Source organism: Ursus arctos, unplaced genomic scaffold, assembly GCF_023065955.2.
Source record: "Ursus arctos isolate Adak ecotype North America unplaced genomic scaffold, UrsArc2.0 scaffold_6, whole genome shotgun sequence".
NCBI lineage: Eukaryota > Metazoa > Chordata > Mammalia > Carnivora > Ursidae > Ursus > Ursus arctos.
Window position 1 is genome coordinate 70153027 of NW_026623078.1, and position 10610 is coordinate 70163636.

The 10610-nt window shown below is 46.6% G+C and overlaps 1 non-coding gene across 1 annotated transcript; it reads left to right on the forward strand.

Moving 5' to 3' along the window:
- Positions 1-9893: 9893 nt before the first annotated feature.
- On the forward strand, positions 9894-9966 carry TRNAE-CUC (transfer RNA glutamic acid (anticodon CUC)). The gene has a single exon. It is a non-coding gene; the product is annotated as a tRNA-Glu (tRNA).
- The last annotated feature ends 644 nt before the right edge of the window (positions 9967-10610 follow it).

Consider the following 10610-nt stretch of genomic DNA (forward strand, 5'->3'; position numbering starts at 1 on the left):
AGATGGGAAATCCCTCACTGCAGCCGTGACCTTTACCTGTCAGGCTAGCACACAGGACCACGTGCAAGAAGACATCATTGGACGTCCAGATGCCATTCTCCAGAGCCTTTGGACAGAGAGCGCTGGGCCCCCCTAGGCTGGGCTGGGAAGGCGGAGAGCCACCATGGCTACCTAGAGGCAGATGTGGCCTCTTTGGCTTATATCGGTATTTTCAAACCTTCACTCTTCTCTCTGCATGAAGAGGACACCGTTCTTAGTGTTAAACAAACTGGGCCCTAGTCTGGCTGCTACTTCTTACAAGATACATTTGTATGAGCTGGAGCCAATCACAAAACCACTCATCTGTTAATTGGGGATAATAATATTACCCACCTTACAAGGTCATTGGGAAGGTTGATGATGCCCTGCCTACTTATGTGTCAAATTCCATGGACGCCAGTCCCTCAACTTGTCCCAATCTCCGTCCTTATTATCCGAGGCCCCAAGGCCAGTTGTTAATAATATCCTTCCAGCTGCCTTAAACTGTGTGCCTTGTCCACAACCCTACTCTGCTTATCACCAGCTTCAGAGAGCTGTTATCTCACTGTCTCTACCTCTGAGCTACCCGGCATAAATCATAACTCAGGTTATCAGATCAAATCCTGCCATCCAGCCCCAGGTGGGCTCTCCCTGTGTTCAGTAATAATATCCTTTTACTCTTCTCCAGTGGCTCAGATGTTTCATGACTACAACAGAAGCTGGGGCTTTGTTTTCCTATTGCACACATGACGAGGATGAGGAACAGAGAGGGTGAGATCTTAACCCTTGGAGTCTTGTCTAATCCCTAAGGTGAGAGATGCTTTGAGAAGAGCTGGAAAGGCAGCTATCATGAAGTGTCTTCGGTGGTGGGGGGCTCACACAGCGCTATTAAGGGACCTAGGTGGCAAAGTAGGACCAGGTGTGTGGTCGACAAGAGTAAAGTACACCAGATTGAGGTTCTTAGTCCCCTTACCCTGGAATGGAGCCACATGACCTATTCTGACCAACAGAGTGAGCGGAGACGATGTGTGTCATTCCCACACCCAAGCATTTAATTGCCCCTTGGAGCCCCTCCAGAGCCCTCTTCTCCCAGCCTACCTACAAAGAGGCTGAATGTTCTAGATGGTGCAGCTCCAGGCCAGAGGACATCCCATGAGCCTGGACTGCAGAGTTGCCACTAAATTACTCTGGATCCAGAGTGGACACTGCAATCCATGTACGTGTATGAGTGTGGGGGTGTCATCAGAACAAAATTCCTCTCCCCCCCAAAATTGCACAACTTACCTTTGCTATATCCATCACGCTTTAAGATTTTTCATTTCACTTCACTTTTTTGAATGCAGGTCAACCTCACTAAAAAGATTTCCTGCTATGTGCTCTGATCTCAGACTTCTTATTCTCAATTCAGCCCCCTCTCATTCTTTCTCCCAGGCTTCCCTCTCTCTGCTGTCACAATCTGCAATTCCAGATGTTTCTGTTTGCTCAGTGCCCACTTGTCCGCTGCCCTGGGATTTCCATGAGGGCAAGGACCAGGTCTGTGTTATGCACTCCCTCACGCCAGCACCTGGCACTGAATGAACACTCCTGAAACCTTCCTAGACAGGTTTTAAAACAGGGAAAATGCAGCATTATTCACAATAGCCAATGTATGGAAACAACCTAAGTGTCTGTCAACAGACAAATGGATAGAGAGGATAACATATCCCCTGTGGATACGGGAGGGCGCTACTGTGTAATACTCCTACTTCCTCCAACGCGTTGGTTTAGTCATTAAATAAAAGAAAACCTGGAAAAGCATGCTTTTCTTTAACTGCGAAGCCCTATACAAATATAAGGAAGAATTTTAAGTTCTTACTGGTTATTTGTGCTTTTCTTTTTCCTTAATTAGTATAAACACTTTTACATTCATATGAAACAGATCGAGTTGTCCATTCAGGATAATTAAGAAGTAACATTTATTTTAGAAAGACTGTGGGATGTTGTTGGAGGGATGGTATGTCTTTTCTTCCCTTCCTTCTTTTAGGAAATAATATGCAAATGCCTTTATCTTGCTAAGGTTCTTCCATACAAACTGGACTAGAAAATATCTTGCGCCTGAACGACATGGGTATGTTTAAATTGTAAATAATAACCAAGGGGAAAGAGTAAGGTGAGCAAGGAAAGGACATGATTACAACTGGAACGTCACAGGGTGGGGATCCAATGCAAGCAGAGCATATATATATGGTCAGAGATGTGTTTGGGGCCCCTCCTCACCCACCGTCTCCCCCTGTGTAAACCAAACCTTTCCTTTTTGACCAACAAAGTGGGGGGGGGTGCCCGCTTGCACTGTATGTATGCACGTTTTTGCTTGGTTGTTTGTCTGGGGTGGCGGTATTTTTTTTTTAAGATTTATTTATTTATTTTAGGAGGGGGACTCTCAAGCATACTCCCCACTGAGCGTGGAGCCTGATGCAGATTCAATCTCACGACCCTGAGATCCTGAACTGAGCTGAAATCAAGAGTTGGACGCTTAACTGACTGAGTGGGATGGGGGTATTTAATTTTATTTTTGACAGAGTAATACATGCATGTGGTATTAAAATCTAAGAGACTGTTGGTTCTATGGAAGGCTGCTCCACAGCTCTCTGGGGTTATGCTAGAGAGGACACAGACTGGCTCTGGATGACAATTCCAGAAGTGGCAGAGCTGTCAAGGGAGACAACTGTTTTCTTTGAAGTGTTCTTGAGGTAGAAGGAATCTTAACGATCATCTTATCCAACCCTGTGCACCTCTGCACTTCACAGATAAAGACATGGAGGATAACCAGAGAGGGAAACTGACTTGCCTAAAATGATAGAACTTTGACAAGCCTTTCCTGAGCATCTCGCACAAGCAAACCTTTATTCTGTCACTTGAGGTGGTTCCAAGATGAATAAAGCATGATCTCCATACTCAAGACTAATGGAGGGACATTAAATGACCTGCAACACAAGGCAGAGTGAATCAAGACTAAAAAGAAGTGCTTATGATTACTGGAAGAACTGAAAAGAATTTCTGATTGTGAAATTAGAAAGGGTTTTATGGAGAACGTGGTGTCTGAGCTGGACATCAAAGACAGAAGGATCCAGGACACATACGACCCACACTGGTCTATTTATCATGTCCCCTGCTGTCTGAGGCATCCATTTTGGAAAACAACATCAAAATACCAGCCAATAAAAACAATAACAATAATAAGGCACAAAGGGAAACTGAGAAGAAGCACAGGCTGGGAAAGGACAAGCGGAATGAAGTCTGCAGGTGATGGGAGAAAAAACACGGAGCACCTGCTGGTATATTGCTTCAATTTAAAACCTAAAAGCAAATCAGAAGGTAAGTATTTTCTGATCATACTAAAAAGGTAAAAGCAATTCTGTAAGATTACTCAACATGATTATGGTGCACTGAACTCGTGTATAAGCTCTGGGTGAGATGCCTGTTTAACTTGAGGTAAGGAGAGGGAGACCAGCTCAGGGGGAAAAGTGGAAAGAAAAACAATTTTGAACTAAATTCCCAAATGAGGGGTGGTTGAAATGCCACTGTGAGTGTGGGGACACTAAGCCCTGCCTCGGGACGAGGGTGCAGGTCAGCACGGGGACTAACAATCTGAGAAATTAACAACATGATGTCATCACCTTGAGCGATGAGTGAAGCCCCACGGTTGGCGTGAGATGAGCCAGCAAGAGTGAGGGTGAATGCAGGGTGAGAGGGAGACTGTGCCAGGACTCTGGAAAACTCTCAAGAGCAGGATATAGCAAGGGAGAGTCAGTGGTGACTTGGCTGACTGCAATTTTCTGCTATGGTGGGAGTGGAGGGCAGCTATGTGGTTTGGGGTAGACGCAAAACAAGGAATTGTTCCTAAACCTGTACTCTAGGGGCACCTGGGTGGCTCAGCCTGTTAAGCACCTGCCTTTGGCTCAGGTCATGATCCCTGGGTCCTGGGATGGAGCCCTGCATCATCGCATCATCGGGCTCCCTGCTCAGCGGGGAGTCTGCTTCTCCCTCTCCCTCTGCCGCTCCCCTTGCTTGTGCTCTCTCGCTCAGAGTCTGCTTCTCCCTCTCCCTCTGCCGCTCCCCCTGCTTGTGCTCTCTCGCTCTCTCTTTATCTCTCAAATAAATAAATAAATAAATAAATAAAATCTTAAAAACAAAAATAAACCAACCTGAACTCCGGGTTGCTGTATCCTACTGCAAGCAGGAATGGGTATAAAACGATTTGATTTGGGGGCAGACCCTGCATAGCAGGACACTCCAAAGGCTGAAGGGGGAAATCTCTCAGGCAGCTCTGGGCAGGTAATATGCCCTAGGACAGCTAAGGAGCTTCATTAAGAGCTTCACTCCCTACAGCAGCCCCAACCACACACACATACCTCCACCAGCACCGCCACCTAGAAATGAAACATTTAATTAGGGGACCCAACATCACAGTTTACACCGCTGTCTTAGCATAATGATTGATGGAGTCCCCTTTCACTCCCCAAAGCACGCCAGTTTGGAAAACAAACTAGTGGTAGCAAGGGTTAAGGATGGTGGGGACAGCGAGTAGGTGTGACTATGAAGGGGAAGCAAGAGGGAGATCACTGTGGTGATGGGATAGTTCTATACCTTGATTTTGGAGGTGGTTAAACAAATCTGCACCTGTGATAAATGATATACACACATTGTATCAATGTCGAGTTCCTGCTCACCATAGTGACATAAGATGTAATCACTGGTGAAAACTGGGTGGAGGGTACAAGGGTCCTCTCTGTAGTATCTTTGCAATTTCTTGTAAGTCTATAATTATTTCAAAATTAAAGGATTTTTGTTGTTGTCCTTTTAATGCTCTGGCAGCATTCACTAAGTGATCGAGCAGGCACTTTGCAGAACTGAGATTGTGCAGCCGGCACTTGCTGGGATCCGTACAGTTGCTAATAGGAACATAAATCGCAGCTGCTACAGGCGTAGTGCTGGGGGAGACTCAGGTCTTTGAAGTTGGAAATTACAAGACAGGAAGACCAAGAATTCTCTGTAACTCTTTCATTAGCTGTTACAAGAAAGTAACTGTTCCAGCATGAATCAGCAGAGATAGATATAACACGTGGAAATGTACCAGTGGACGACCCAGAACCAGCTCAAAGACAGCAGAGACCAGGGAGACCCAGGACAGCAGCCTTTCTTCTGGTATCCCCTGGCCACACACTTCATTGTTGTTCAGGAAGCAGAGAATTAATAGTTAAGCCCCGACCCGCATCGTAGGACAGCTGTAAATACAGTTTGGTAAATCGTTTGTAGTTTACTCCATATCTTGACTTCTGTCGTTCTCAACTGCTCAGTTTTTCTTTTCAGGACCGCAAGGTAAAGGAATCCATGAGACGTTTGGCTTGTATATATATATCACTTCCACTTATTGAGTGTCATATGTTTACACCATTCACGTGTCATTTCAATCTTCCCACAAACTTACCAAGTGGATATTATGATTCCCCCCACTTTGTGTCTGAGAAAACTGGGACCCCAAGAGGTTAAGTAACTTACCCAATACCACACGGATCATAAGGGGCAGGCCAGGATTCAAGACCAGGTCACTTCAACTCCAGACTGATGTCATCCCCACCTTGCTCCACCGCCTCTCCTGGGATGAGTGAGGCAGGGGCAGCGAGAGTTACAGTGTCACCTGAGGTAGACCCTGCTGCCATCAGTCACAATCTCATTGCTACAGTGGACAGACCAGGAAATGCACCCCTTGGAGAACGACATCCGAGCCTGCCCCGTGCTCCATCTACCCCCACCTCCCTCAAAGTCAGGAGGAGCGAGGACCCCGCGGTTCCTTCCATCCTTCCCTTTTTTCCCTGGAGGTCTGGGTGAAGAAGAGAACCCTCCACTTACATCAGGAGCCATGTGCTAATAAGCTCTTTGCTCAGAGAGCCCCTGGGCTCCTTGCAGACCCACCCATTCTGTCTCCCCACCCCTGGACTGCAGGTACTTTGGGTTTGACACATTAAACTAGGCCCTCATGAGATGGCCGGATGTCCTCGGCAGCCTTGAATACAGAACAGAATCTAGGAAAGTCAACCACGGTGTCTCTTTCACTGCATCCTTGATGTAAATGGCATCGTCACATTAAGAGAAGAGAAGGAAGAATTTTCCTGGCCTGAGAACATCTCCAGCAAGGGATCCACTGGGAAAAGCCTGCAAAATCTACTCTCACAGTGAAATCTGAGGATACCCAGCCAAGTCGTTGGACTGGAAATTCTGAAGCCAAGGAAGGAGAGAAACCAGCCGAGACAGCTGACATCTTGACCATTTGGCTCTGCAAACACCACCAAGGATTCTGTCTCCTGTTCATGTGACTCCGATGGGCAAATCCAGTCTCCGGGTCAGACCAGGAGAGGGTCAGGGTGAGGTTAAGCAGCTCTGAGATCTCTCGGCCTTTCTCCTCAGACATGGTCACAGAAGAAAGAGAAGCACTAGGAACAATTAGTGGCCTAATAAAATATACTTAGAAACTAGCAGCTGCAATTTCTCACATTTACCTGCAGGCCTGGGATAGTTAATAACTGATACGCACACATTTCATTGCAACTTCATGACAGCCGCACTGATCAGTGGAATGATGTCCCCATTTTACAGGTGGGTAAACTGAAGCTCAGAGACACCAACCAGTTTGTCCCACTGACAATCAGCGTACAGCCAGGATTTGCACCCAGGCAAACTAACTCCTGAGCGCACACCTTTCATGGCTTTTATTCTGTCTCCTATGCGGATGATAGTGGGGGGTGCTGGGGGAGTAAGCAGAACTAGACCCCAGGGTTGCCCCGGTCTACTGTTCTTACCTACTCAGAGTATCCGTATGGGTGGTTACTTGGGTGTGGCCCACACACGTGTGTGCACAAAAGCATACAGCTGGGCGGTGAGCCCACGCCCCCTCCCAAACACACACACACACACACACACACACACACACACACACCCCTTGCTTTGAATGTCTGCCTCGTGTGTGTGTATCTTTACAATTTCTTCTTTGGGGACTATAAGCTCAGGGGTTTGGAAAACCCAGAGGGAAGCTGAGGGAAGATCTCAGTCCCAGCCAGATAAGGGCCTTGCCCTGGCTTCCCCTGACCCCACCTTCTCTGTGGCAGTGTGATACCGGGAAAGTTACAACCACCACACTCAAAATCAATAAGTGGTCAGCTTTCCAGTCAGGTGCCCAGTAAGTTCTGTAGGACCTGGGCTTGGAACAAGTGAGGCAAAACCATCACTGAAATACAAACCTCGGGTCTTATTTGTAAAAAATAAAACTCTAAGAGGAACCGGGGGTGTGGCAGGTGATGCAGATGACAGAAAGGAGAAGGGAAGAGTCTTAGAGAAAGGAGCTGGTGAGAGGAGAGAAGCCCCAGGTGGGAGGAAGCCACATATTCCAGGAAGGAGGACTGGGGCACCCCGGGAACAGCAACCTGGAAGGAAACCAGCCACAAAGACCAAACCTGCTCAAGATGGCAGCTGGGAGCCAGCCTTCACGGGGTTGGGTTCAAGGTCTCATCTTAGGACCCTGTGCAAAGGTTTCTTAAGCAGGCAAAGAAGGTTGCTCAGCTTGAGACATGAGTCTCAACGGTGCAGTGTCATTGGGTCCAAACCCTGGGCTCCTCGGCAATAGCCTGACAAGAAGAGGTCAGATGGGAGACCTTGCAAGGACCACCCCTTTTGGACTTAGAGTCTGGGGAAGTCTGGGGAAGGAGCTTGGACCTAGGCCCCAGTGACTTTGCAGGGGGTCTGATCTGGGCAGTATTGAGATAATAATAATATTAGTAGTAGTAATAATCGAGTTTAATCACAATAAACAAAGACTCTTTGCGAGGTTAGAATGTGCCAGTTACTGCTCTGAACACACATATGGTAACCCACTGACTACATCTACTAAACAGAGATAATGGACTTGTGATACTCATCACATGTTAGAAACATTATCAAGATGATACATGTGAAACTGATGATAAGGTCGATAATGCTAGTACTAATACCAGTGATGGTGATGGCAGCTGGAGGTGAACGAGGGAGGTGATGCTGATGAAGAGGTGGTGTTGGTAGACGCATTATAGAGCAGTGGGTAAAGATACAGATTTGGAGTTTCACAGAGACCTGGGTGCAAATTCCAGCTCCATGCTTACTCATAATATGATCTGAGGCAATTAACGTCAACGAGCCTCAGTTTTCCTCATCTGCAAAATGGGAATAATATTTCCTTCAGGGTGTTATTGAGAAGAGAAAAATGCATGTCAGTTTGTTAGCACAGTCTCTGCTATGGCACAGTGACTGCTATGGAGGAGAGAGGGATGGCAAGAGCACCAACAATGGCGAAGATATCCCAATAGATATCAAAAGCTTCTCCCCAGCGGAGGGGGAGCTGACTCCTGATCACACTCTCCACAGCTCTTCCAGCAGAGACAACCTTAGGAGCCTTTACTTCGAGAGGATGTTTTTAATTTGGCTATGTTCAGCGTTCAGTCCCAAGTATGCAGGAAGGCCTTCCACGCTCACCACATTGCAGGCGCCACTCACTTAACCATTAACTGAGCTGGCTCTCGCTAAGCTGGGAAACAGACAAAGGTTATCTCTGCAGTTGTTACGTCACCTTCTCACCCCTGGCCCTGGCACCGTGTGCCCTGAGGCTGACCCCTGGTCTGCTGGGACGCAACTGCCTTGCCCCATCTCCTTCCCCCTACCAGACCTACATCCTCACCGCTTTAACCCTTCTGTATCTAGCCAGTATCTGTCATTTGAGGTTCTGTGACCTCAAAGTTAAGGATAATAATAATAGCAAACGCTTGCCTGTATTGTGGGCTTGCTGTGATGCATGGATTGGTTTATTTACTCCTCACAAGCACCCAGTGAGCTGGGTAAGAATCATTTGCCCCATTTTATAGGTGAGGAGACTGAGGTTCAAAAGGCGAAGTCACTTTTCCTAGGTCACACAGCTTATAAATTGCAGAGCACGTACTTTATTTGAGGTATGTTTGATCTTGGATCCCAGGCGGATTCTACCATACGATGCTGCCTGCCCTTCAAAGACTGAATCTGCAGGAGTGAGAGTTAATTGAAGAGCCAGGATGGAGGGGTGGTGTGTGGGGAGGGAGTGAGGGGGGAGAATGCACTTGGCTGATTCTCAGATCCCCCTAGGAAGGGAGCTCTCCTCCACCAGCTTCTCTCTAGACATTGACCCAGCATAACCATGGTCCAATTGTCGTGGTCAGTGTGAATCTTAGAAATGATGCGTCATGCTTTCTGAAAAGACAGACGTTAGAGGAAAAAAAAAATTGTGGCATGCCCTTTATCTCAGCAGTTCCACTTCAAGAATTTTATCCTTCAGACATACTTGCACATGTGTGAATTGACATATTTACAAAGTTACTCATTGTTTGTAATAGCAAAAAATTTGGAAGCAACCCAAATGTCTGTTAAGGGGGAATGGTTAAAGAAATTGTGGAATGTGCATATGATGAAATACTCCACTGCCATAAAAAAATTTTTTTTAAGAATAAAGCTCTATCTGCAGGGATATGGAAAGGATATGTCAGAATACGTAGGATAGGAATCTCTACAACATATTGCTAAGTAAAAAAAAGTAGTCACAGTATGTCGGTTATGCTGCCATTATGCCAAATATGGGAAAGGAGAAGGATAAATACAGATGTTTTCCTGGATATGCATAGGTGGCCTCTAAAAGGGTATATAAGAAATGGGTGCCATCGGTTGCTTTCAGAAAGGGATCTTGGTGGCTGGGACACAGAGGTGGGACAAAGACTTTTTGCTCCATCCCATTTTCATACCTTCTGAATTTAAGCACCTTCACCAAAATTAATTTATCTATATAGAGTGCCTGGCTGGCTCAGTCGGTAGAGCATGTGACTCTCGATCTCAGGGTCATGAGTTCAAGCCCCATGTTGGGTGTGGAGCCTACTTAAAAAATATATATCTATGTAAATATACACACACATGAATAACCATAAAGGAATGTTCGTGGTACATTAATAACATCACTGGACATGGCATCAGAGACCTTGAATTTGACTATTGTTTCTGTCACCTTGGAAAAGCGACTTGATGTTTCTGAATCCAGATTTCCTCAGCTATAAGGCTGAGGGTGGGGGTAGCGATAACTACTTCCCAGGGATGATGGAGAGGATTAGGAGGCAAAGTGTATTTGCTTATTATTCACTCTCCAGATATTTGTAGAGCACTTACTCCGGGTCAGGCCCTGAGCTCACACTACATATTAACAAGGTGTGTCCAGCAGTGAGGCTCCCCCTTCATGCATCATGGGGTTACAGTCTAGCGGGGGAGAAGGACATGAAATCAATACAGAGCTATGCAGTCGCCTGTTGTCATAAATACTGCAGCAGTGGCGAACCGGCTCTGCGAGGCAGAATCCCGCTGGGGTTACAGAAGGCCTTCCCGACACAGGGACACTTAAGCTCAGACCCACAAGCATCTGCTCTGCCAACAGAGGAGGGAGGGCCATTGCAGGTGAGAGGTCTGAGCCAGAAATAAACTTGGAGAGTTCAAGGAACCAAAAGACAATCAAAATGACTGGG